Genomic DNA, 27913 nt, shown 5'->3' with positions numbered 1-27913 from the left:
TCTAAGCAATCCATCAAATAATTTGCTTCACACAAGCAAATTAATCTTCAATGTATAATTATAATATCATTAAGAAGCTGTGTATGCCTGAAAATGATGCCTAAATGATTTCATGAATCATTCCGTCCGAGGTGCTATGAAAAAGAAAGCTGGAACACAGCATGTGTCTCTCACAAAAGAAAAGTTCAGCTTTGTTAATTCTCTCGCAAAACACATTAGCACAGACATTTCATGGGTCATGAGCCATTATACTGAATTAACTCAAGATATTATTTTCCCAGTGATCGAGGAGAAAACAACTGAAATCATATTGACATAATATCTCACAGTATATCACATCTCTTAGCATCTCAGTTCCATTTGTACCCACACAATGAGTTTTAATAAAAAAACAACATAACAACTTGAACTCAATGACATACTGTAATACACATGTCAGTTCTATGCAGTATACACACAGTAAATGCTATGTTTCTATTGTGTTAGTCTTCTGTTTATGCATTGAAGAAAAGAGAGATGCTTGACCATGCTTTGCCTTTATTCAGTGTCTCATAAATAACTCAAACAGCCAAAGCCAATAATTTGTCTTGGTACAAATCTGCTTCAGATAGCTGAAAATGAATGAGTCACCCTCACTCTCCAAATACGGCAAATCTGCCAAATAATTATTTTTATTCCTATTGATTGTACACTACAATGAAGTATTGTAGACAAGCCTCACAGGACCCAGACATGCCAGCAAATAATAGACTTAGTCGAGTAAGCAGATGCAAGTTTCCTCACAGTAATTTTCCTAATGCGTGTCTGTCTCACAATAAAAATCTGAAATATTGCCCTCACTCATTGTAATTGCAGTTCTGGCTGGCTTCTCATTGTAGAGGATCTGTGACGGGATCAGGTTGCTGAACTTTTTCTTTTTTCCTTTCTAAGCATATTTCTAAGGGCATTGAATCCTTGGAGCAGTTGTAAACACCAGCATCTCTTTGAAGACAGGGTATTTTTGCCACATGAGAGGAGGGACGACATATCAGAGAACTATAATGACAGTGATTTAATTTAAAGGTAAATCATTTACTGGCAAAATACCCAGTTTAGAGTCAAACCAACAACCGAACGACAACACTGGACAAGGGGTCATTTTAGAAATCATCTCAGATTTCACAAGAGTTCTGACATGGAGACGGTGTCTGCCTTCAAAACGATTGCAAAACAAAAATCCTGGGGAGGTGCAACAGAAAAACATATCCTATAGTAGGCCATGTTTCTCTGTGATTGACTTCGGCAGCTATTAGATTAATCAATAGGGATGCTAAGGAAATGAGCTGGAAATTAAATTAATAACCAGCCTTGGGAAAATTTACAACTTAGAAGAACATGTTTATGCATTTGAAGTGCACAGCATATCTTCTCAAGTGCACAGTGCTCAGAATGTTTTGGTCTGATGACTTCCTTGACAGAAGAACCACTCAGACTTCATGTCAACCTGTGGGCCTGCAGCCCAGAATATTAATGTCATACCAGGAGACCAATGAGACTCATTAGAACGCTGGGCCATTAGTGCACAGCTAAAGTAGCTGGAATACGGTAACCCCAAGTGACCTCGAATCTGGCGAATTTGCAGTCTTGGGATCTAATAAGTCATCACCGTGACACTGAATTTGGCCACTTTATATTGCAACAAGGCCAACATATAACAGCCAAAGTAGGAGGATGTAGAATTTTCACCCTAATTAGGTCTGATGGTGTTAATTTTGTTAAAACAGAGAGCATGGAACATCCAAAGACCGGCTAACAAAAGACAAACATTTTTAAAAAATGTCAAATTAGATGTGATTCTGTTTGAAGTTATTAATTTTGTGCAGAGGTTCATTTTAAATAGCAAACAAAACAGCAATCAAACAAATACGTTTCATCTTGAGTAAGATTGCCTTACAATTCATTTTCAGCTTCATAACAGCTGCTTCTACCTACAACATGCCCTGACGGCCAGATGTGCTGTGCTGTGCTGTGCTGTGCTGTGCTGTGCTGTGCTGTGCTGTGCTGTGCTGTGATGTACACACAGGTCCTCACCTTGAACCATTGTCATCAGAAAGGTCAGCAACATATGTCGTCTTCTGCTGACTCAGTATCACAACTGCTATCGCTCCATCAGCAATGCCACTGGTGCCTCGGCTTCTGATTTACACTCTCCAGGCTGATTACCACACTGTTATGTTGGAAATAATCAACATCAAGTCCTTTATCCTCCGTGTAAACAGTTACCAATAACGGAGTGGCACATTAAATCCTCTCTTCCCCTTTAACAATGTTTTCAGGCAGTCTTACTTTATTCCCTTACTGATGCTTAGGAAGTGATTTATATTAGCGCTGAAACCTGATACCATATTCACCACATGGCACCAGAGGCAAAATTGTCAAATTTATACCCAGAGACATTTAATTCACAGATGGATTGAGGAGTGGTCCAAAGAAAAGAAACCGGGTGGGGGGGAACAGGCAAATTCTAGAGGAGCAGATGGTGCGAAATGACTTGAGATTTTGGTGTGAAACAACTTGAGATTTAGTGCATGACTAACGAAAAATGCTGCCAAAAGCACTCAAGCTTATTTCATAAGCACAAATGAGATAAAGTGCAACGGACTGGCATTTTAGAGGGTTGAGATTAATGGTGAATGTATATTTGTCATTCTGTAAGACGTCCAATTCCTCTCTGGGTCCCAGAAGTACAAACAGTCTGAATAAACTGGATGGTAAGATAAAAAGATGCTGATGTTAAGCTACTTTAAATAAAGTTTTATTTCAGTTTATTCCAGCGGTTCTAGAGGGTAAATCTGAGGGGTGGTGAGATGCTTAAAGCCGCAGTTTATTAAAACACGATTCAACACAAATCTATATTGCTTTTTTTGCATTTTTGTCTAACCTTTTCTTTTATTCTGTTAAATATTGGATAATTTTACTCCTCTGGAGCTCAAAGAGTAATTTGAATGAAACCACCTGAGGCATTTAAAGGGTATCTCTCTCTGATTGAAGTACTTTTTATGTAAAGGATTACAAGTCAACAAGGTTGGGAACCTGTGGTTTAATTCTTAATGTGGGGTACTAGAAGTATCAAGCACAAAAAGGAAACTCACATAAATGACAATGAAAGTAGTTCAAAACTGTTCACAAGTGCAATACTTCAGTTAATCTCATATTTCTCAACTGCTTTAGACCGTGTCTCAGTTATTTGACCTGTGATTTTAATTTCCACACAGATTTGCTTTTGTATTTATGCGTGGAATATCCAATGGGCCTTTACACAACCAACTACCGTGTGCTTAAAATGCACACATTTATCACAACCTGTGAAACGTTTCTTTCCCTTTGCATTTCAGTATGACTGAAAAAACAAAACAAAACAAAAACAAGTTCAAATAAATAATAATAATAATAAAACAAAACAGATCACATCTCAGATAAGGTGTACACAGAGGTCCTAAGATGTGAGCACTGCAGACTGCTTTGGAAGCTCCCCTGAGATCCCCTCCCCCCATCTCATAGTCTTATCTGTGATGTGCAACTGATGAACTCCTGAAAGACTCTCTGGGTTTCGCCCATATGGATCAACTATCAGAGGGACAGGGGGCTTGGTCTATTTCTCTCTCACTGGGAGATAAGCGCTGTCTGTCAGCTTGATTGACACATCAAATAAGGGCAGCCTCCGCCATTGTGGTGGGACTTGACTTCTAGATAGGCTGAGCCATTCACGGGACTGGTTTCTAATACAAACAAGCCCGCCAGACAGACATGGCTGCTTTGTTTGCAGCCATAAAGACGCATTATGATGATGATGGATTTTTAGTACAATAAGACCTCTGAATTGAATAGCAGACTTCAGCAAAAGAAGATGGGGACAGTAAGGCTTGAAAATGGACCGCAACAGTGAATTCAAGATCCAGGACACATGTCTGGAATTACTGATTGTAGTGCAGGCATATGCTGTATACATTTCCAAAAGAAAAAAAAAAAAACATGCGTGGACTCCTTAATTTGTATAAAAGTTCAATAACGCTAAACAGACCTTTATTCTATAAGCTACTGGCATCATTTGTTTTGTTCCACACTCGTACCCACAAAGAAAGCTAAACTCAAAAAAACTGGCATTGAGCCGCAGAAACCGACTGCTGCTTAACCATCTGAACAAAGAAGTCGAGTGGAAAACTTTGAGCGGCTCTTGAGTTATTAGTATTAATCTTCGGCATCGTTTGGCAGAATTTTTTATCTGCAGAGGCTTGTTGACTTCCAGGCATCACAAGCAAATAAAAGATTGTAAATACTGACCGAGAGGCTAAGCGTCGTGCAGTGAGGCAGAGAGAGAGTTTCACAGCAAAGGACCAAAAACAGCTCTCTGCTTTGATGCAGCAGCAGGCAGTTTGCCCGAACATCCTTATCCCCGATTCACCACTGCTCAAATGAGGCTTCAATTATTTAGCCAGAGACCAGCGAGGAATCATAAGAAGACCTTGTGCACATTTAAGTGCTAACAGGGCTCTGTGTTGCTTTTCTCTGAGTTTTCCACGCATGCCTAAACACCTGACGGATTTCCAAAAATCTGAGCAGTGAATCCTGCAGCAATAAGCGCATTCACATCACACCACTGCCAGGAAGGCTTGGTTAACAGAGGCTGACATTAAGAGTTTGAAACCTGCACTGGCTTTGTAGTGTGTTCCTGTTTGACAATACATAACGTTACAACAGGCACAACAGAAAAGGCGAGAGGAAAACAACCACACATACTGCAGCCGTGGGCTCACACGGGGCGTCATACATCAAAGGCTGGGGGGGCCGGGCTGCCGAAAATCACTGAGGCTGTTTTGCATTCACCTCTCCGTCCTTTAAAAACTGTACGGGATGGACCGGAGGAGCCACAGAAAAGTAATTGGAAATTCAACCACACACAAGGATCCACCATTCATCAGACAGTGAGAGGTACAGTAGCATTTTTACCGGACTGCTTTTGTGTGCAGAGGATTGATGGTTTCAGGTGGTTGGTTACAGATGAGTCTTGTGATGCAGCTGGGTAAGTCAAGCGTTTTCATGTTTGGTTGGTCATCGTTTGTATTCAGCAGATGCTACACCTGGTGCTACCTGATTGTCGAGTTTATTTGTTAATTGAAGTAGAACAATCCAAAAAAAAAAAAAAAAACCCCAAACATTTAAGTCGGGTAAAAAACATCACATCAATACGTTTATGTATTGAATCAGTGTGCACTTTCACTGCAGAGCGAGGGCATGTTAACCACAGCTCTTTGCATGTGGACTCCACAGCTCTTTGCATGTGGACTCCACAGCTCTTTGCATGTGGACTCCACAGCTCTTTGCATGTGGACTCCACAGCTCTTTGCATGTGGACTCCACAGCTCTTTGCATGTGGACTCCACAGCTCTCACTGTCTTCTTCTATGTGACAGTTTGCTTCCAGACTGGCAGGTCAGGAGGTTTGCAGACTTGAAGGTGCCTAAGTCACAGATGTGAGTATCTGTATTTCTGTGCTGAGAGTGACAACCAGCCCAGGGTTTCACCCTGCTAGCACATTCGAGACAGTTATAGCACCATATGATGGTTTAAACAGCACAGTCCCCTTCAGGCCCCACCCAAGCTTTATGTTAATTTGTCTTTCCTTATTGTTTGTTCGCTTTTGCCACTTGTTAAGGTTACCCCTGTCCTTCTAATCAAACCAGACTTTGCACACAAGCAGAGCAGGTGTACGTATTATGGCTAATTTTCACTTGCTCAGATGAATTCATACACATACAAACAGGCATTAGTTTGTTTTAAATGATGTAATGTAGGGCTGTAAGAAAAGATTATTTTCAATCAAAGTGAAGAGACTGCTCGGAGCTCGAGGTGATGTCTATAAATGTTTTGTTTTGGGTGACCAACAGTCTAAAACCCCCCAAAAAATTCAGTTTAATATCACATATGACAAAGAAAACAGGAAATCATCATATTTCCTCAGAGTGGTTTCACTTTTGCTTGCCTGTAAATCAGCTAATCAATTCACACACTAATTGTTCCAGCTCTGTTTACAGCCCTGTACAAAAAAATTCCAAAGTGAGATAAATCTGGACAATAAACATGAAAACCCAAATTGGTGATGACAGTTTTTTTCATCACAATGCTGCACTGTGATAAGTACTTGGTAAATAAAGAGCTACACCATTAATCTAAATTAAGGCACTATAATCCTTAAGGTACTGCTTAATGTCTGCCATTTATGTAATCAAAATGTCTGTTTTCTGTAATTCCCTGGTAAAGTAGACTCTAGGGCGAGGTCTCATGTTGTGACACAGTTTGTTCATGTGTCACTATGCCAAATTAGTTTTGTTTAAAACTGTATTTTGCGGTACAAAAGCTGTTAAAAAAGTTTGTTTTGTGAGAACTGAAACAGAAGGTGCTCCTTTTTAATTTTCTAGCTTGTTAACCAATTGAGGCGACGACCTAGATTTTTTGTCTCCCTTACTTGTCGAAAGTAGTCTTACTTCCTGTTTACTCATACAGCATATGACGTCAGCAAGACACTATCATTAAATTCCAAAGACTGACACCCCGCCGGCATACAGGGAAAGGCATGAGGGAGTGAAAAAGAGCAGACACTTTTTTTATTGTCAAGACCGATTTCAAGGTGACAGGAGAGCTGTCCAAAGTTTGATTGATTGTGCTAAAATCCAATATAGTCCAATAACACACAGCTGAGTCAAACCACCTGGATCAATACAGTTCCCAGTGACGAAGATGGATATGCATTTGTCTTTTCTGTGACAACGTTATGTCATAAATCAAGTGTAGTTGGTAATTACTTTATATGCTACCTGCCAGACATTATGATTAGCTTGGGAGTCGTGGTGATTGTTCATTACTGCCAGAATAACTGAACATAAACAAGGAGCTAATTTCCACATCATGTGCAACTTATGAAAACTCAAGATGTATGCTTAGCAGCAGGATGCTGTAGACGGAGAGCAGAAACAAATAACATCTAATACCATCATCACCACAGTTAAATGTTTATGTCTTTTTGTAAAGAAGTATTATTTAACAAGTGGCGGTTAAATTAATCAAATTAAAAACTGTCTCAGTGATAGTAGAATATATGAAGTGTTTAGTTAAATTATTTTCAAGGATTAACAAACACTGGAACCTTAACAACAATAGTAGAAACAGATAATCACCTTGTCTGATTTTCTCCTATTCACCCTCATCAGCTATATTCACTTATATATTCATCCAAGCCAACGACATGCCTCTTAGACCCCATCCCTACAAAGCTACTCAAAGAAGTTTTACCCGTACTTAGGACCTGACTATTAGACATGATCAATCCGTCCCTTATAACAGTCTATGTACCCCAGTCTTTTAAAGTAGCTGTGGTCAAACCTCTCCCTACACACACACACTTGACCCAGAGCTTTTAAGCAACTATAGACCAATATTTAACCTTCCATTTCTTTCCAAGATCCTTGAAAGATGAGTCACCAATCAGCTATGTGACTTTCTTCAAAATAATAACTTATTTGAGAATTTTCAATCTGGCTTTAGAGCTCATCATAGCACAGAGACGGCACTGGTCAAAGTCACAAATGATCTCCTACTGGCATCAGACAAGGGACTTATCTCTGTCCTTGTACTGTTAGACCTTAGTGCTGCATTTGACACCATTGACCATTCCATCTTACTGCACAGACTGGAACCCCTAATTGGCATTAAAGGAACTGCATTAAGCTGGTTTCCATCTCAATTTGTTCATGTTAATGATACATCGTCCATACTCACAAAAGTCAGTCACAGAGTTCTGTCCTCGGGCATCTCTGCTTGCGTGCTCCTTCTCTCACGCCCCACCCCCCTCTCCCTCTCTCTCTTTGTCTGTCTGTCTTTCTTTCTCTCTCTCTCTCTCCTGCTCTCTCAACCCATCCGGTCAAGGCAGATGGCCGCCCATCTCGAGCCGGGGTCTGCTCCGAGGTTTCTGCCTTCTGAAAGGCAGTTTTTCCTAGCTGCCAAGTGCTTGCTCAAGGGGGGATGTAGGGTTCTCCATATTATTACTTTAATTAAAGAGTTTGGTCTAGACCTGCTCTAATTGGAAAGTGTCATGAGATAACTTTTGTTGTGAATTGGCGCTATATAAATAAACTGAATTGAATTGAACAACACACATACATTTCACAATAAGCCTCAGAAAATTAAACTGAAAATGTAAACTAGCAAGAGAAAAGTAATTAAGTAGACTGAAATACAGTATTAAATGAACAGATGGAGGCACTAACCATGAGGTTGAATGAGTGAAATCATCAGTAAATTTGTAATTATAGTATGTTGCTTCGTCAAAAATAAGCTGCACAGACTAATCAACATTTAAAACCCTGACTCATCATTTTCCAAATGCAAAAAAAAAAGTCTCTCAATCAGCCTAATATGCACTTTACATTCAGCTCAACTATGGAGCACATAAACACAGTTTGTACAGCAGAATAATAAAAATCTCACTCAAGATGCTTAGCAAAAGGACTGCACCAGATGCTTGTGTTAGATTACCGTGCACACTGATAGCAACAGACTTTTCACAGCACTGCATCAAAATGTTAATTTCCCCAAGATGAAAAAATATAACATTCTGCAGTTTTAATTAACAGTTAGTTTTCCACAATTTTGAAAAGATGTTGTGTCTGTAAAAGCTATTATTTGAGCTTGTGAAGGAAGAGTGTCACACTAGTCAAAACTTACAATTTCACAGTTGTTTAAACTATTTCTTGTCATTTCTGTATGGACAAAAGGCACAATATCCCTTGTGTCAATAATGTTTGAGTCCACATCAGTAGCATAAACTGATGTCATGGTAAATAGTGAGGAATTTGTAAGAATATTTATTTTTCCAGTCCCCTCAGCAAAGTTGATTCTGGATTATTTAAATCTGTGGAGTCAAAAAGAGACTTAATGCAAGGAGCTGTGCAAATTAGAATATACCTAAAATAAATTCATGACAGAGTCCAGGTTTGTGTTAAAACGCCTTGAAATGACTTCTTAATTCAGTGATCATGCTCTAACTAAATTCACGAGACTCACAGTTTAAATGCTATTGTTATGTATTCTCTAGTAAATGAGGATGAGAAACAGATGTGACAGCAACCAGACCTAACAAGCTGCAGGGAAAACAAGATTACACCAGACCTGAACCAAAATAGCATCTAGGAGGACCGGTACACATAAATATTTTGACTATTAACTGGACAGAGTGCAAACTGAGTTCGACTACGTCAGAGTTCCTCACTCTGGTCTAAATAGACCTCCACTAACATTTTAATTTAGTGTTGCTGAAACACTGAAATCGAGCTACAAGAGTCTGGTAGTTGTATGACAGTTATGACAGTACAATCATTAACCTTGTCACACTATGACATTTCACGTCGTAAGCAATAAGTAGGGGGGCTAAAACTCAAATAACTGCAAATAATGGTGTTGTATCCCAGTATGGTTTAGCAGGTTATATTTGTCTCCATTTTATTGAATGATAATTCTGCAGATAATTGCTTGAATAGTGTACAGGTTGTAAAATGTCCAAAACAGCATATTACAGTCCATTTGAGTGGTTGCCTAATAGCTAGTATTTAGGAGTGTGCTTTATACTTTTAAGTGATCATTTATAGAGTAACAGACTACTTTTAACACACACACACAACCTTGTGGATAATGTCACACAGATTTATGTGCTGTCCACCAGTTTTAATCAGTTTGTTGTTGTCTTATTCATGCTGATGCCTGCGGTGGTTGTGCCAATCACGGCTGTAGTTTGTTAAAGTACAGCTCATATGGTGAAACGCTGTAATTTTCTGGTTCCATCCAATGATTCTTGCTGGTTCCATGGCAAAAAAATTGTAAATGTCTGCTGTATGTCAGTTTTAGTGAAATGTCTCCACAACTATCGGAGGGATTTGCCATGAGATTTGGTACAGACACTGATGTTCCCCACAGGATGAACTGTAATAACTTTTGTGATCTCCTGACTTTTCATCTCGCATCACCATCAGACCCTGTGCTATAGTTCACTGATGGCAGGTAACAAGCCGATGGCTTAGCTCTCACAGCAACTTGTGGCATACACACTCACATCTGTGACAAGTGCACTACAAGCATGGACTGGAGCTGAAGAAATAGATGTCACATCACGTGACATGGAACAGCCATAGACTGTAGAGCTGAGGCAGAATCGCTCTGTGCCTCAATGCTGATGTTTCAACACAGTCTGAGAAGGGACTGCGCATGTGCAAATCTACAAAAATGCTGGCCTCAGGGCAGACAGGCACAGACAGCATCTGCCTCAGCATCTGGAAAAGATTGCTAAGGAGCAAGCTGGAGCAAAAGGAGCAAACTATACTTTTAAAACAACCAGTCTGACTTTACTGGAGTATGGGTAATCCTGAGAGAAATGATATGAATATGAATAATGAAAATGTTCAATCATGACAGTTATCACGTAATTTCAGCATTTCTTTTTAGCCTTGGTGAGGCACTGCCTGCCCTGACCACACGTCACTGAGCATGTCAGCATTGTCATAGTGAGCATGTTAGCGTGCTGATGTTTCACATTTAGCACAAGCCACTGTGACCAAGTACAGCCCAACAGGGAAGGAGACAAGTAAGCAGAAAGCGTATCTATAGAGTAAGAGAGTATCTGTGGCTTCTCTTAAATAATGCAGCTTAGTCATCATTTAAGAATTTGGAAGATAAGCATTGCCTTGTTTCCGAGTAGACCTTACAAGTTTGGAGACATTCCTGTGTCAGTTAATCTTTGGTAATTCTGGTCATTAAAAAGAAAAGAACAGGATGTGAAAGAATGGAATGAGTTAAACCTCCTCACAGCCGTGCTTCCCCTACTCTTTTCTCCTGTCTTGTTCTCAAAGCTCGAGGGAGCTCTTGTAGGGAGGGAAAAGGGATATTTTTAGCAGGTTCCACAATCCCTCCTGTAAATAATTACCCTAGTTGCTGTTGAAGCCGCCAGCTCATTGGATTGGATGAGTGCGCAGCGTCAAACGTCAAAATAAAGCAAACGAGGATGGGCACATCACATCTACACAGGCCTCTTGGTTATGAGAGGACAAGAACACTCGCCAACACCGCCATGGTGTAATGGGAATACTGGAGTGACGGAATGTGGGAAAAGTTGAGCCAGCATATTTTAAATGCACTGAGTAAGAAATTCCACAGTAACACTTTGTTTGAAAGGTTGGAATTGTAGGCACAGCTATTAGAGCAATCTGCTGTCGACTCGAGGTAAATTTGTAAAAATGAACATAAACAGCATAATAACCCATTGCATGATATGAACATTTGAACACCCCCAGCTGTAATGGAAATGCTGGTGGCCAAAAGTAGACTGTACCACCAGTCAGTTCCCAAATGTGAGTGTGTATTTGTGTAGCCCTCCCTGTTTTTGCAACTACTCCCTGAGGCCATTGCTGTAAACAAGAATCTGCTTTTAGCCAAGTTGCCTGGTTAAATAAGGATGAAAGAAAAGAAACTCCAACAAGGTCATATAAAGTTTTGCTGCTCTCTGGTATTTTCTGCTGTCCTCGATATATAAAGATGGACGATGCATCTTCACTTCTTACTTCTGTACACAAATGAAACCAAAATATTCCAGATATGAAAATGTCATCTTGCGCTGATGACATCGACAGTGACAATCTGGAGTCCGGTCTGCACAGTAGTGACTGGCCAGTGGAACCATGAAATCAAGTTTCTGCCCATACTGCCACCTGACTCAATTGTGAAAGGGGTTCAGCTGTCAATCATGATGTTTCACACCCTTTTTATAGCATCAAATAACACTTAAATACACACCAGAGTGCTAAGAACCCACTAAAGTGAAAAAGTGGCTAAAAACATCTTTGGATAATAAATTATTTTGGCCCATATCCTAGCTGGTAATGTGTAGAGTGCAGAATTTATGACATATTCTGCAGCCAGCCACTAAGGGCCAATGCAGATGTTTTCGCTTCATTTTTGGGGAGCTGTCATGTCGGACATTTTTACATAAAGTCCATAGTTTGATTTCCCAAGATTTGCATTACTGGAGATATTATCACTCGTCATCAACAGCCAGGTGGAACAGAGAGTGAATCACTTTAATTTCCTGGGGCCCCACAGTCTCCTCCTCCCTGAAATGGGAAGACAACCTCACCACCATCCAAGAGAGCTCTTCAAATACTATTCTTTCTAAGAGGGCTGAGGAAATTTGGAGTATCAAAGCTTGCAATGCTACAGTTCTATAGGAAGAGAAAGTGTGCTTACATTCAAAATAGCTGGCAATTCTCCAGCCCAGCGGAAAATCACTGTCATGTGCGCAGCCTCAAAAATAATTGGTTGTGATCCCTGCTAATTCTGAATTAAACCACGTCGGTGGAAAGGTTGTAAAATTTTAAAGGACTCCTCTCATCTGACCAACCCCTTATTCAATTAACTCTCTTATGGTTTCACTGTATGAAGACCAGAATATCTCACTTTCACAACAGCGCCTGAAGCAATCCACATCCTAAGCGCTTCAATGGTGATATAAAGAAGCACATTTACTTTGACTTATCACTTTAAGGGCATGGATCATACAGTTGCTTTAATTGCTTTAATATCCACTGTAATTGTAAGAGTGCGTTTTTGTTGACAGCAAGTACTGTGTGGTTGCAGGTTTACTGTTGAGTTATACTGTATATTTACTGTTACTGTTATTTACCGAAACAAATTCCAACCCAATTGCAAAGCTGATGTAATGATAAATTATTGAATCTTGAATGCCATACACAGCGACCACACAAACTGCTCAACGGGTCACTGGCTTTTTAGTAATATTAAAAATAGTTCAACTTTTTGGGGAATACCAAATTCTTATCTAGAAAAGCCACAGCCAGCAACACCTTCCCCCAGCTCTGTCCAAACGGCGGAGACTCCAGGAAGTTTCTCTGCCGAGCCAAAAAATAGTCTGGCACAAAGCCATGTGAATTGGCAAACCATCGTTTTTACACTTTGGGTTTTGCACAATTTAAACCAACAAGACAGAACATATTAATTAGTAAACTTAAAAGGTGGGTTTTGTTTTCAACAAAGACAGCAAGTCTATCTGTTAGCTCCTGTTTGCAGTCTTTGTGCTAAATTAAGCTAAGCAAAGCACAGCATGCGAGGTATCAATCTTTTCTTAACCTCTCTTGTTTAAATGGGATATAATGTGTCTTATGTCTGTCTGTTAAATGTTTGCTAACATGTATGTTCTACTGAGGCACATGAAAGGCAGGTTTTGGTCAAATGTGAGGGACAATTATATTAATATCACAGTCTTTGAGAAACTGACACTGAAAAGTGGAGGGCTGTGATTGAAGTGCACTATCAACAGATTCTTGGCCCACTCTTTTCAGAATAGGCAGAATAGGCAGAATAGGCAGTCAGCCCTCCTTTGGTATTCTATTAGGACTGTTCGAAGAAGCTGACGCAATTCCCCCTCCGCTGTGATGTCACTGATGTTAACTATCTGGCTTTTATCTTTATTTCGACTTTTCTGCTTTAGCGGGTAACCGCTGCATAGCTGCCTGATTTCTTTCTATCTAAAGCCTCCCTTTCTTTGCGAGTAATGCGCTGATTTTTACATATCCTCTGGGCCTGCATAAAAGAAATCTAATTTGGCCAAACAATGTCAAATCCTCCAGTGACATGTACCAACCGTGAACCTGCTAGATCAGATCAATTATGAGACGAGCAACATCAGTCATTGGCTTTCAATACCCACTGCCAAATACTTGTCCAAGGGAATTTTCTCAGCTGTCTGTCTAAACCTTCCCAAATCAAAGCCTTTCTCTACGAGTCCTGACACAATCCGTCTTTGCTGGGCACAAAGACACAATCCTGTGGTGTTTCTGTGAGGTAACTGCAACAGATTCCTTTGAAGCAAACAAAGTTGCTGAGAGTTTGTTAGTGCATCTCATTTGACATCTATTACTGACATATTAAAAACCTTGACGAGTTTTTAGGAGTAAATGATCAAGATTTAGGGTCCAATTCTGAAGACAAAACATTAACACTGACAGTGTGAAATCAGTGCAAGGTTTGCAATCTTGTGATTTTCTCACTCGACAGAATACATAATTAAAAAAGATTAATGTGAACACGAACTCTCCATATACGCAGCACTTTTACACCAGATTTCTTCATAAGGTATATTTGAAACAAATGAAGCATACAGCAGAATAAAAAGCAGCACCACCAAGTGTCACACACACACAGCTAGCCTTCCAAAGTGTAAAACGGTAAAGAAAGACATATATGCACTTTGCTCTCATTTACTCTCAATTTCCTGAGCAAATTTCACTTTGACAAAGTTTGGCTTGCAGGTTGAAGGTTAATGTGGACCTTTGATTAAATTAAAGGACTTAAATTCACAAAGTTTAAGTGGACAGTCAAGCATAGCGTAAAACAAGTTGACGATTAAAGGACTAATGCAGGTACAAGTAAGGTCAGTTACTTTGAGAGTTTAGGCTGGTTCATTTTGCTTATTAGCTTTGTGTTTTCAGTTTTCTCTAATATCTCTTCACGTTTGAGCCTGAAACTCATCAACTGATCTTTTTCCTCTTATATTTTTAGCTGTTGAACAAGAAGTTGAAACAGCTGTTGTGTTTGTCTCATGGTACAGGCCAGCTCCTTCTAAGCCAGACATTTCTGTTTTAATTAGCTACCTTACTTCTCTCTACTGGGACGATGTGACTTTCATTGCTTATATCAATAAAAATTTAAATGCAAGAAAGAAGATTTAAAGAAGACCTTGGGACTCTTGGGGTTGTGTTGCTTGATTCTGGACCATCAATCTCACGGCTTTAAATGCAATAACAGTTCCTTCTTTAAAGCACACACTGATCAAAACTTCAGTTTTTTTTATTTTGAGCCTTTTTCCACATGCAGACCTTCTCTACTTGAGAACTTGGCAGGGCACACTTTTGTTACTCAGGAAACAACACTGCACAGTAGTTTACTGCAGTGACTTCTCATGTGGAGTAATGCAGTGTGACAAAATCATCTTATCTCGAGGTCTGTTTGCTTTTCATGGGGCTTTCAACTGCATCTCACAGTCTCCACCAGTGAATGGAGGTGGCCCAGTTATATTCACATCAGTGTCAGTCAAATGATGACGGGTTAAATATGTTGAGGATTCAAGGAATGAGACGCTATTGAAAGCTGTAGAAAAAAGACAGTGGATGAACTTAAGGTAAAAAAGAAAAAATTTGACCAAACTGCAGCTATTTGATTATTAGACCATTTACCATACTCATGCATATACCTGACTCAACAAAGACACATCCCACTATTCCTGTTAATGCCACAAAAAGCTAAAGTACACTATATGGACAAAAGTACTGGGTGCACCCTGACCATTACTCCAACAAGGACTTGTATGACATTTTATTCTAAATACATTCTAGACATTAATATAGATTTGGTCCCCCCTTTGCATGTATAACAGCTTTCACTCTTTCAAATGCACAAATATAAATAGCACACTTTCCACAAGATTTTCGAATGTTTTCATGGGTATTTTTGCCCATTTATTCATTCAGGCTCTGATGTTGGACAAAAAAGCCTGGCTTGCATTCTCCGTTGCTGTTCATCCCAAAGGTGTTGGATGGGGCTGAGGTCAGGACTCTGTGTGGGCCAGTCAAGTTCTTCCACACCAAACTCATCCAACCATGTCTTTATGGAGCTTTGCTTTGTGCACTGGGGCACAGTCATGCTGGAATAGAAAAGGGCCTTCAACAAACTGTTGCCACAAAGTTGGAAGCATAGCATTGTCCAAAATGTCTTGGTATGCTGAAGCATTAAGATTTCCCTTCACTGGAAGTGAGAGGCCGAACCCCCACCTGAAAAACTGCTCCATACCACATCTGAACTCAATGATAAAGAAGTGTGTCCCAGTACTTTTGTCTAGATAGTATATTTTAAATTGACAAAAGTCTTACACACACACACACTGACACACACCAAACATGTGTACCTTTATTAATTAAACTTTCATTTACTTCAAACAGAGTGTTCATTTTAGTCACATTACAGTGCTGTGATTTAATGAGTCCTTTGAGCTATTGATGTCTCTGGCTCACACTGCGATGGTGCACAGCACATGTGCCTCTTTAGGACTTTAAAATCAGAGATGAATCACAACAAGCAGCACATCATTACTCGCAACATAAACACTGTTGTTTGACAGAATGATGTTCACAAAATCCCGGTCAGTCATCACAAAATGAGTTGCCAATGCCAGTATCTCAACATTGCACTTCGGTACAGTACTTCAGTGAATGTACTATAGTTTTAGTGTTGCCTACTGTGATATTAAAATCAAAACTATATTTCATTAAATATCTGCATTGTAAGTTGTTTTTACCTTATATTTGCCCTCGCAGTATATTACTTTCAGTTGAGAGTAGTAAGTTTGGCGTGCACAAGACTTCATGTGTGTCTGGAAAACCAGTTTTATATGTAACTTACTATGTTTTGCTTTATAAAAGCAACACCGGACCAGTCAAGCAAAATATGAAAGCTTAAAAATAGATATTAAGGTTCACGCTGCACTAACTTCTTCAACACGTTGAATGCGGTTGTGTTATTTTTGCCTGTCAGCAAAGAGGTGGGTAATGTTAGCTGCTGTTCTCTGAAGGCTTGAACAGTGGCTGAAAAAAGGTTTGTAGTTTCTCCTTCAGATGGTGAACTTTTGATCCACAAAAGATAGATTTTGGTTGGAGGATCACTTCAAGGGTTCAGTCTTACACATGCTGTGCTTTTTACACATCCAAGCCTCTTTGAGATGTGTTTTCACCAACAACTTCTAAACTATTATTCTAAAAAGCTATAGCAGGGATAATTCTGCTGACACTAAACCCTCAAAGAGAAATCCATGGCAATAACAAAGGTCTTTCCAAGAACACTGGTCTTTTACTTTTCAGGCTGGGTGATTCGGGGATATTCTTAAACAAAAAGACTGCGTTCCACACTTGACAGAACTGCACTGTATGTAGATGCGACAGCATCTTTAAAAAAAGAGAAATTAATAATTATTTGAGCTGAAGAATGAAAGGAAATGGAAAAAACGAGAGAGACAGAATGCTGAGAATTGGCCTAGTGAAGAGATGCAAGGTGGGAACAGGATGAAAGGCCTGGTGCAGAGAAGAAAGTAAGTGAGAGAGAAGGCAGACTGTTCTCCAAAAGAAGAAAACAAAAAGGCAGAGGGAGAGAGCAGGGAAGCTGGGAGAGAGAGAGAGAGAGAGAGACAGGAAAAGCTTGTTCAGAAGTGCATGAGAGAGGGAGAAAAAAAACTGAAGGATGATAAAGAGATGGCACAGCATCTAAGACTAGAAGCAATTCTCACTGTCCCTTCTTTCCCTCCCACTCACTCTCATTATCACTGTATTCTAGCCAGCTTCTCTCAAAGTGTCAAGCTCAAGAGGGGACGTCGCTGTTGTTGTTGTCAAGATTATTTGTGCATGTAAGGTGCGGTTAGAGGAATGTGGGTATCTTCCCTCCCGTCGCACGCAGACGGAAAACAAACATCTGTCGATCAGTTCGGCGCCAAACGTGGAAAAGGTAGCACAAAACTAGCGAGCACTTGGTGGATATCCAGTGTTTGCTTAATGATCCAAGTGGTCTGAACAGTAAACAATAGAAGTGGGAGCCAAGGAAAACTCAACCATTCTGCTGATCTCTAATGTACGGGCGTATACGGGGATCTGCACGCTGGGCTGTGATCGCTAAAGCTTTTCTCTGAATCGTAATGTTGTTCACTCAAGCACCCACCTCTCCTGTTATGTGCATATGGTCATCTGCCCACGCCTTCGGTTAAAGCTGCAATAATCTGTGTTTCTGATCAATGATCAGTCAAATGAATGTGGGTGATGTGACAGTGCGCCAAACCTGTCGTGAATCATTTCATTCTTTTCTTTCTTTATTTATAATTGTTGTTGTTTTCTGGCACCTGTAACCTTATTTCTACCATTGCAGGAGGCTGACAGCAACATTTAAATTACCTTCATTGTTGCTCTCCTGTAAGAGAGACCAGGCCACAAGTAATTGGTGCTATTTCCACACACTGTGCTTCCTGACAAGGATTACTAACAGTAAATCCATAAATAATTACACAACTTACTCAATGAATAAAAAAACGTAAGTAACTGATTTTCTAAACTACAGTAAGCCCCTAATCAAGTCAATCCAGTGTCTCTTAATACTGCTTTTCAATTAAGTTGATAAAGGAGGAAATAAAAGAAGCCATTAAAACTCAAATAAAAGTCACTCTCAAATCCCAGATTATATCTCACCTCTTTCACTGACAGAAAAGACAAATTTAATGAATGAATGAATTCCATGAATTTCTGTGCACCCAAACAGTGCAGAAACAAGTGCCTTTTAAGATGCTGCTGTGAGCACCACAGCAGAATAAATACTAATTTTCTCATACAAAACACAAGCTATTGTGTGCTCAGTGCCCCCGCTTGACCTCTCAGCCATTAATACAATTCCATATTAGTACCAACAATAATCATCTTATCAACAATAATTTTCTTAAGACTCTGTTTTATTTGAAAGCCTTTTATTATTCTATTTTCTCTATCCCACATAAATTGCACATTCATTTACTTATTTCACTATGAGAGATTTTCTTTAATTTCGTTCTTTCTCTCTTCTTTAATTACTGATTTTTTTGTTTGTGTATTGTTGTTTTTTTTTAAACACAATAGTTCTTTTGAAATTATCTTTCAGACCAAAGAAAACGTTGTGCCCTCTTTTCTCCAGTGTCTCATTTTTTCGAAAAAAAAATATTGGATATTCATTTATGCACACCAGCAGGTTTTTGTGTCCAAAGTCATGAGAAGAAACACTGCACCACAATTCTGCTGTGTTTCTTTTTTATTCTGCCCCCAAAACCATCTCTTATGCCAAACTGTCTTCCTCATGGCTTAAAATTGCTGTCCTAAATCCAGCATGGCCTTTAGCTACGGGTGTTGCTGTGCATCAATAAAGTGATATATGAGGATGGCACCCAACCCTCTCTTCATAAAGCTGCTGATTGCTGGCTCTTATTACTTGACTTCATATTGATTGCATGGCATGTCAGAGTGTGATTGTGATTCACAGGAGTAACAAGTGCTGGATCAACATTTTCACTCCTCTCTGACCTGATATGACTTGAAGGTGTCCTTGGGTCAGGATTGTAACATTGACTGAAGTTGATAGCTCTCATTATCTCAGATTAATGACAGAGAATGGAAAGTAGGGACATGTGGAGGTAATGTCATACTTCACAGTAGTGTTACATAAAATCGATTGATTTTAGACAGCCTATATGGATGTTTAACCTGCATAAAGGGCAACACTGTCTGTATGCTACTATGTACATTATACTTTCAGCTGTTTGTCATACTTATTGCAAGCTCAATCTTTATGATGATTTTCATCACTCATTCATTTAACTATGTACGTTTTAACATTGGACATAACACCAAACAGTATGAATGTTAATCATTACCTTTATGTTGTAACAGTGGATCAAACTAGTGTGCCAAATGTGAAAGGAGTTATTGTAGTGACAAACCAGCAAGGATTTATGACCTAACACTGCACTTCCCCTGCTCTAAACAGAGCACTGGACCATCTTTCATCTTATTGTTTTGGTTACAGCCTACAATTATAGTGTTTTGGTTCAGTCTCAGGGCTGTTTACAACCACAGCAGGCAGATGTTCTTCACAAAAAGCTCTTATGTACTCACTGTATGCTAGTATAAAACTACGGGCCGACATAGTTACTGTGGCAGTGTAGAGTTCGTTCTGTTGCCCTTAAGTTCCCAAAAAAGTAAATTGATTCTGCTTTAAAAAGTCGCGCTTATCAGTAATAATTCTTGTATGCACTGTAATACAGCTCACAGCGCGGATATTTGTGAGGGTATCACAAGAGTGAGGCAGCAGTACAAATGTAAGGCATAGCAAAGCCAAGCAGATTGAGTAATATGCACACCATGGCTCTTTCAGTTGCAGGACAGTAACATTTGTATCTGAAACTGTACCAACAAGGCTTACGAATCTCATTCCATTACTGTGCATTCCATCACAAAAGCTGAAATCTGAATCGGGTCTTGTTTGCTTTTATAAGTAAGACTCTCCGGCTGGTATTTGTGTTTTTCAGTTGCACCTGACAGACTGTGACTCTGAAAGAAAGATCATCTGAAAAATCAACTTGAGAGAGAAAAATTCTATAATCTTCAACTACAGAGTTACAAAATATAACTGCATGGCTTCTCCTGAGATTTAAGGCACAAAACCTAATTACCAGTTTGGCTGATTATTCATTAAAATGGGTCCACATCATCCTCCATCGTCGTGCCCCCCACCGCATTTGCTGACTGTGGCAAAACAGGGTAATAAAATCAGAGTTTGTCATCAGTTTTCACAAACAGGTGGCCCAAACATCTGCACAGGCCAGAGATTTTTTTTAACCTTACTGAGGAGTGAAAATTACAGTTTATCTTATCAATGGTCATGTCAACGCAGGGATCCCTAAATGAATATTGCACCAGGGTCCATTATATGTTTTCATATTATTCTGTTTACATTCTTCTTTTTCTCCTTTATAAAAATAAATAGCTCAGAAGGATCATTTTTTAAAAAATACATAAATTAATTTTGTGGAAACGTAGAAGCGACTCTAACGATCCAAATAGTATCAGGGAGGATAGAGCTGTTGGCCTTGGAATGAGCAAGAAAACTTCACTGGACCCTGGTCTCATTCCCAGGACATCAAACATGATCATTTGGGTACATCCCTCTGTGTCTCATTCATCCACCCATGTGCATGTGGATGAGATCCACTGGGCTTTAATTTACCTCCAGCACAAACACATCTGTGTTAAAAACGGGCAAAACTGTTTAGAAAGCAAAAAAGTCCTTAGAGCTCGGTTTTGACTTTGACTTTCATGCGGGTGACCAGTCTTCACATCCTGTGTGAAACGAAAACACACACCACCAGCGTAAGTCTAAACCTAATCATGCAGCTGCTTTGCCTAAACTTGATCTTGAAAGTGCTGCTTCATATCAAGCATGTGTTACAAAGGCTCTGTTTCAGGAAGACCTTGTGCATTGTTCACATAAACTAAAAGGTACTGTGTGCTTGTGGAGGAGATGTGAGGAACATGAGCTTTTACAAGTCGCCCACAGACACTAAAGGGATGGCTTTGCATGTTGGCCCCAGAGACAAAGCCTGACAAAGTGTTGGTGGGTTGGGATGAGAATGTGTTGGGACATCACATTAATCCTGCCTGGACCCAAAGAGGACCTACCATGACATGCAGGTGTATACAGAACAGCTCCTGAACTACTCTGTATACCTACATATTGCACACAACATCCAGGGTAACTTCTCTTTTCGGCAAAGGATTCTTGAAATTAAAATTTACAACGCAAAGGGCTGTGTACTTCCTGGAGCATTTTAGTTAATGTAGAGAGAAACTTTGGACCCAATAGCCTGTCCTTCATTCCCTGTCATGTTGCCATGGAAACAAGAGGAGAAGTAGGGAACATAAAAATAAATTCATATTTTCTCAGAGTACAAGGACTAGTATTCAGGTCCTCAGGTTGAATACTCATGTGCTGTAATTTTTCAAAGAAAAAAGAAACAAATAGCCTCCGTGAGGGATGAAAGGTAGTAATCAGGAACATAAGAATATAACAAACAAAAGCATATTGTACCGTGCCTGCTTGCGCAAAGAAATTCAAAAAGATGTCTGAACTACTGCATTATTTATTTAGACATTTATCAAATGTGATATTTATCATTTCCGTGTCACTTACTCAAAGCTCTTTGTACCCTGAAGCAGTACAATTAAAACATCAAAAACACTTAAGCTGTATTTCACAAGTAAAGCAAATGAATAAATAAGCACAAAAACAAAAGACGCATAAAAGCATGTGGATTATATCTGGATTATATGTCTTTGTTATGGGAGTACAAGTTAATCACTTTAGTGGCGATAAAAACAAAGTCATGGGTTCAATTGTTTGCAATAACAAAAGGTACAATAACTTGATGCTCAAAACTCTTTGAATCCTGGTGTCTTATCACCTTCTCACATGAGGTTTTATGCTATGGTTTTGTCTGGACCAGTGCAGAAAGACCTCCTACCTGGTTGCTTAACCAGTTTCTCTTATCTCCTGTTTAACATTTATTGCAACCATAGTCATGTCAGCCTCGCCACAATTTAATGCCATGGACAATGTAAATTCAAGATGGATCCTTCCAAGCCATAAAACAGCCATCAAATCTCTCTATTAAAATTGTTTAGAAGATGAATTTTATTGAAAAAGTGGTATCACCATCCCTTAATACTTACAGTAGTTGCATGTATTGAATTAACTGCCACCTGCAGCAATTTGTTTGACATCAGTATGGGCCTGTTAGCATTTCGTATTGTTTTACCAAAATAGACTATCAAATCCAAATAATGGAAAATTCCAGACAACCTTATACCTCACAGATTTTTTTTTCCTCGTGGAGAAAAATGGGGGCCAAAGTGAAGACATCAATTCAAGTACACTCCTGTAAATAAGATGTTTGATTTACATCTTTGAAAATACTGCCGTCATAATTCATCCACCTTAGTGACAACCAGTTGGAGAAAGCTGAACGAAAATGAAGACATATTGGTTTAAAATAATACGATGGTGTCTGAACGCATCCCAGTGGAATCATTCTACACTGGAGGTAATACCAAGACTCAAGGTCATGCCTGATTAAATTATAACGCTCATCCTCTGGATGACGGCCTAAAATTCTAACAAGTTCAGAAGTTGTGTTGCTAATAATGGGCACTAACTGCTAACTGCTTCTGCCCCTGTGTGTGCTGGGAGGTTGAGAGGGACTTGTGAGTCGAAAGTCGATAAATAATTGAAAGCTGCTGTTGTTCCACAGTTTTCCCTGTGTCTGCTTTTGTCTTTAATTAAGAGGCTATGGACCTGCTAATCCTGAAGCTCTTGTGTCAAGCAAAGTCAAACAGGACAACACCAGCGTTTCAAGACGCAATTAAACTTTAGCAAGAAACGGTCACAAGAATATCGCCAGAAGTGTAATAATTACAAGAGAATGAAGAGGCACTGGAGGAACAGAGCTATGCTACTTCCCACAAAAACAACAAACAAATATGTTTTAACAACTTCAATGTTGAAATGATCTTTCTCCACTGAAATCCATTCAGTACAGGGAAAAAACAAGCATAATAAAAGATTCCTGGCAAAATTTCACCTATTTCCAAGATGAATGGAGAAGGGAAAAAAATCAGAATCGGTCAAAACCAGCAAGTCAGGAAGAAAGACCGAATCTGTGGGTCCTTATTTTATACCAATATGCCAGGAGCACAAAAAACAAGTGCTCTTAAAATTTATTTCCCACTAAAATTGAAGTAAGCTGCCTTCCTTGCTAAAACGGGAGTGCAGGAGGACGAAGTAGTATTATCTGACCTCTGCAGCAGAAAATTTCATTTTGGGTTACTTTGATCTTAAATGCCTTGAGCATCCATCATGACATGTCTGCAAAGTAAGATTTAGTTATAAATTGAAATTACTATTGATGTGTGTTGTAGGACTGATCATCCACCCCTTTCTTGACCATACGTCAAGCCTAAAATTACAGCTGGAGCTTTTGCTGTGAAGGGATAGCATTAAAACACTGACTCACTGTGCTTATGTAACAGTTACGCTATACTTTATTATTTATAGAAGAAGAATGCCAACTCATTGTTACCTCATTCACTGCACAAGAAGGACATGAACTGAATTTCTTTCAGACTGTGGTTAAGTTCCTTGAATGCTCAAATTCACATTGAAAATGATACCTGAAATGAAGTTTCTAAATATTTCTTCCAGCAGTATTTGTTTAGTCAGCAGGAAATACATCCACTACTTTTTAAAGATCTTGGAAAATGACAGAATATAATCTGTAGTTTTTATATACTCATCAAAGCAGATCATAAGAAATTTACATCTCAAACTTTAAATGGGGTCTTGTTAAAAGAAACCACTCATAAATCTGCAGTGCACTTTAGCTTTCATCTTTCCATACAAACTGACACTGACCTGTGCAGGAACAATATGTGAGACGTGTCAAATATGTGACACTGTGCCACCACAATGGACATAATTTAGCTGCCTTTGCCTTGGACTTCTTCTGCTGGCAAATTGTGAGGCAAGGACAAGGAACAACAGCCTCCCTGAAGCTCTGAGAAAACCTACCATTCACATAGTGCATTAGCATAACTATCCCTACCTGCATGTAATTAGTCAAATAACCTTGAGTCGGCCAGTTGAATGAGGTGTGACTAATTACCTGTGCAGTTTGTGCTCAAGCATTTGGACTGGGCCAGTGGAATGCTGGAGGCACAGGAATGTGTCCAGATTTTACAGTCATAAAACTTCTCATAAGGTACGTTAAGCAGTAAGTTCATGATGACGTTACAGTTACAAGGAGAGAGTGATGGCCTGTGGTGGCTTTTACTGTCTTTGTCTGTGTAGGGATGTCACAATGAGGCACACTGGCTATATTCATTTAAGAATGAAAAATAATGTGAGGTCATACTAGTACAAAAGAAGTACACTAGACATAGACAAAAGTATTCGGACATACCTCTTTATTACTGAATTCAGGTGCAGTAAGGGGCTGTTTTCCGGGGTTTGGACTTGGCCACTTACTTCCAGTGAAGGGAAATCTTAATACTTCAGCACACCAAGACATTTTGGACAATGTTATGCCTCCAAGTCCGCAGCAACAGCTCGGGGAAGGTACCCTTCCACCCCAGCATGACTGTGTCCCAGTGCACAAAGTACAATCCAACACCAGTGCTCGACCCCACAAATTCATCCCTGCATGAATGAGCAAAAACTGACACAGAAACACTCCAACATCTTGTGGAAAGCCTTCCCAGAAGAGCTAAAGTTGCCATAGCTGCAAAGTGGGGGGACTAACTCCTTACCAAGGTCCATACACTTGGAAAATGATATCACCAAAGTCCCCATCAGCCCAATGGCCAAGTGTCAGAATACTTTTATCCATATAGTGCATTTGGACTGACATCAAACAAGAACCAAGGCCGTGGAAGGCGTTCCAGACCAAATAAATGTCTATTTTTGTTCTAGAATCATGGTTTGTATAAAAGCCATGTTAATATAATATCGCTTGATGAATAATGTGTTTCATGTTGTTTTTCAACAGCATTTTTGAATCAGATATCATGAGGGAGGCAATGAAAATGGTGGACCCTGATTTGCAGGCATTACTGCACCAGCAGCTACTGATTGAAATGAAGGAAACCTGCTGAGTGTAAACATTCAGGAGAGAAATGACAAGGCAATTACTACGTGTTGAGCTGATTGGAGGGGTGAGACCCGTCATTTAGTGAAGGATACCAATCAATATCAAGCCCAAATAGAAAATGGCTACAAAATGGGTAACTTTTTGGAAGTGACTACAAATCTTGTTGCTCAAATAGTTTTTTGACACTCAGATTGGATGGAATACTCAATCAAAAGTGAATGTGGAATGATGATATCATGTGTTTTTGATTTGGTACCTCCATCTATTCATAGCAGTCTGCTACCAACACAAGAATTATGGGAAACAAAACAAACTGGGCCATATACAGTATATCAGTGAACACCAGAAAGTGAATCTGTGCTTTGAACTGAATTGAATTGGGAGGTTTTTAATGCAACTAGACATATCTAACCAGCTTTGGGTGGTAAAAGAAAGAAAACATAATTGTAAGCTAAAATAATGTGGCCAACATTTGTTCACCAATTTGCATTGTCAAATAATGCGAACAAAAAACAAGAGAAAAAGGAGACAAAGTTCCATGGGTTGTTTATGACTGTTGTTAACAGCTTTTGCACATTTCAAAGGACCCAATAGATAACTATTTCAGTTGTAACTTCAAACCATGAGTGCCTGGATGAATAAATACAAGTTGTGTACAAATTCCTTCTGTCCGCGTTTTTACCTTGCATTGCCCTCATACATTCATATGTTCTAGACGTTCAAATGTGCAGGTAATTCAGACTGCCTAGCCTATTTTTCCTCCTGTTTAATTAATATCAAACAATAACACCAATTAGAAAGACCTTGTGAACTCTTGGATTTGACTGATTAATAACCATCTATTAAGCATTTTTACTTTTTCCCCTTTTAAGGTCAAGGAATTTTGGTCAAGGTATGATCAAAAAGTATTTGATATCTGCACTCTCTGTGATCACTTATGCTTCGCCGTCAGCAAAGTAGCTACAGCCTGAGGGGTGGACTTCACTATAAACAAACCAACAGAACAGCCATGAATTTCAATGAATTTCTCAATGACATCGTCTCCTACACGCCCAATAGAAATTTAGCATGCACCCACTATAGCTCTCACCTGTGACCCTATTGGGGGAGAGGAGTCACACTGGCTATAAATCAATAAGTCAGATAGGGGTCACTGATAAGCATTTATTAAATAAAAAAAATCAATTTAGCTGTGGTAGAGGTAGTTCTGCTCCTAAATACTCGTTTGTACCCTAGGAGATGAGTATAGTAGGAATATATAAATAAATAAGCAGCAAGCACTATGAAACCCACCACGGGTGCAAAGTGAGTGGAGCCGAAGTAGGCAAAGGCTGACTGTTGGTCATAGTGGTGGCGAAGAGCAGCATCACTCATCACACACCGTGGAGCATACAGCATAAGTGGTAAGCGATGGTCTCTTCCAGTCATTATAGTCTGCATCCCATTAGTCCAGGACTCCCTTCCCTCTTACTACTAACTGAATTAATGTCCAGAGCAGGTCAAGAAACGGTGAAACAGTCACCTTGAGTTTAAACAAATATGAGCCAATGACATATTAAAACAAGGAATGCTGTCACTTTCAATGATTTATATTTTAAAATAGGGTGGATAACAGGGTGAAAACAAAAAATTTGTTTGAAAGAATTTTTTTCTTTTAAAATAAACAAAACCGTGTCTACAGATATGCTAGAGCAGCACTGTGCAGCAGTGCTTGAAGGTTGATGCTCAGATGACAATATCAACATGCCGATGTTGTGTAAAGTTGTGAATATGAGTATTGTCAAACTAGCAGCATTCGGAATGTTGTTAGTCATAAAAATCATTTTGGGCATAAGGTGTATTTAAAGTTTTGATCCAAAAGGGAGGTGGATCTGGTAGGAGGAATCACACCCGAGGTGGGCCAGTGTCAGGCCCGAATATACAGAGTCAGCCAAAATAATGTATACACACATATCAGGAAAAAAGGGTAATGCCACCTGTTGGGAAAACATCGTACAACAGTACACTGTGCTATCGTAATTTGATTAAACTTTGAAAGAGGTATCTATATGTAAAGAAGTACCTATACAAATTAAATATTTATGCATGTTTTTCTTTTCCTGATGTGTGTATACACTATTTTTGGCTGACTGTATTTTTGGTCTCTTTGTACGTTCAATATAAGAAGTGCACACGACCCGTGTACCAGCAGTTTCCGTAGTGTAGTGGTTATCACGTTCGCCTAACACGCGAAAGGTCCCCGGTTCGAGACCGGGCGGAAACATTGTTTTTGCTGTTAACTCTGAGTATTAAATTTTTAATGTATGGGTCGTGTTATAGAGTAGTGTAGAGTAGCGCTGAGTATGGAGCACCATCGAAACAATGCTGCTTGTTATTATGGAATTTAATCTGACATGTTTTATTCTTCTGAAATAGTTTTGTTGAACAATCGGCATCTGGTAGAAAAGTCAATTCTCCCCGTCGGTGAATCGACCCGCGAACCCGCGCCGGCACCGCGGATTCTTCAGTT

At 39.4% G+C, this 27913-nt stretch overlaps 1 protein-coding gene and 1 non-coding gene across 5 annotated transcripts in view; one reads left to right on the top strand and one right to left on the bottom strand.

Annotated features, from left to right (window-relative positions):
• lingo1a (leucine rich repeat and Ig domain containing 1a) overlaps positions 1-27913 on the bottom strand; it is a 238998-nt gene that overhangs the window by 66238 nt on the left and 144847 nt on the right. The window lies entirely within an intron of this gene.
• Positions 27595-27667, top strand: trnav-aac. The gene has a single exon. It is a non-coding gene; the product is annotated as a tRNA-Val (tRNA).

This window comes from Scatophagus argus, chromosome 7 (assembly GCF_020382885.2).
Source record: "Scatophagus argus isolate fScaArg1 chromosome 7, fScaArg1.pri, whole genome shotgun sequence".
Taxonomy (NCBI): Eukaryota; Metazoa; Chordata; class Actinopteri; family Scatophagidae; genus Scatophagus; species Scatophagus argus.
This window is presented reverse-complemented; position numbering and strand designations above follow the sequence as displayed.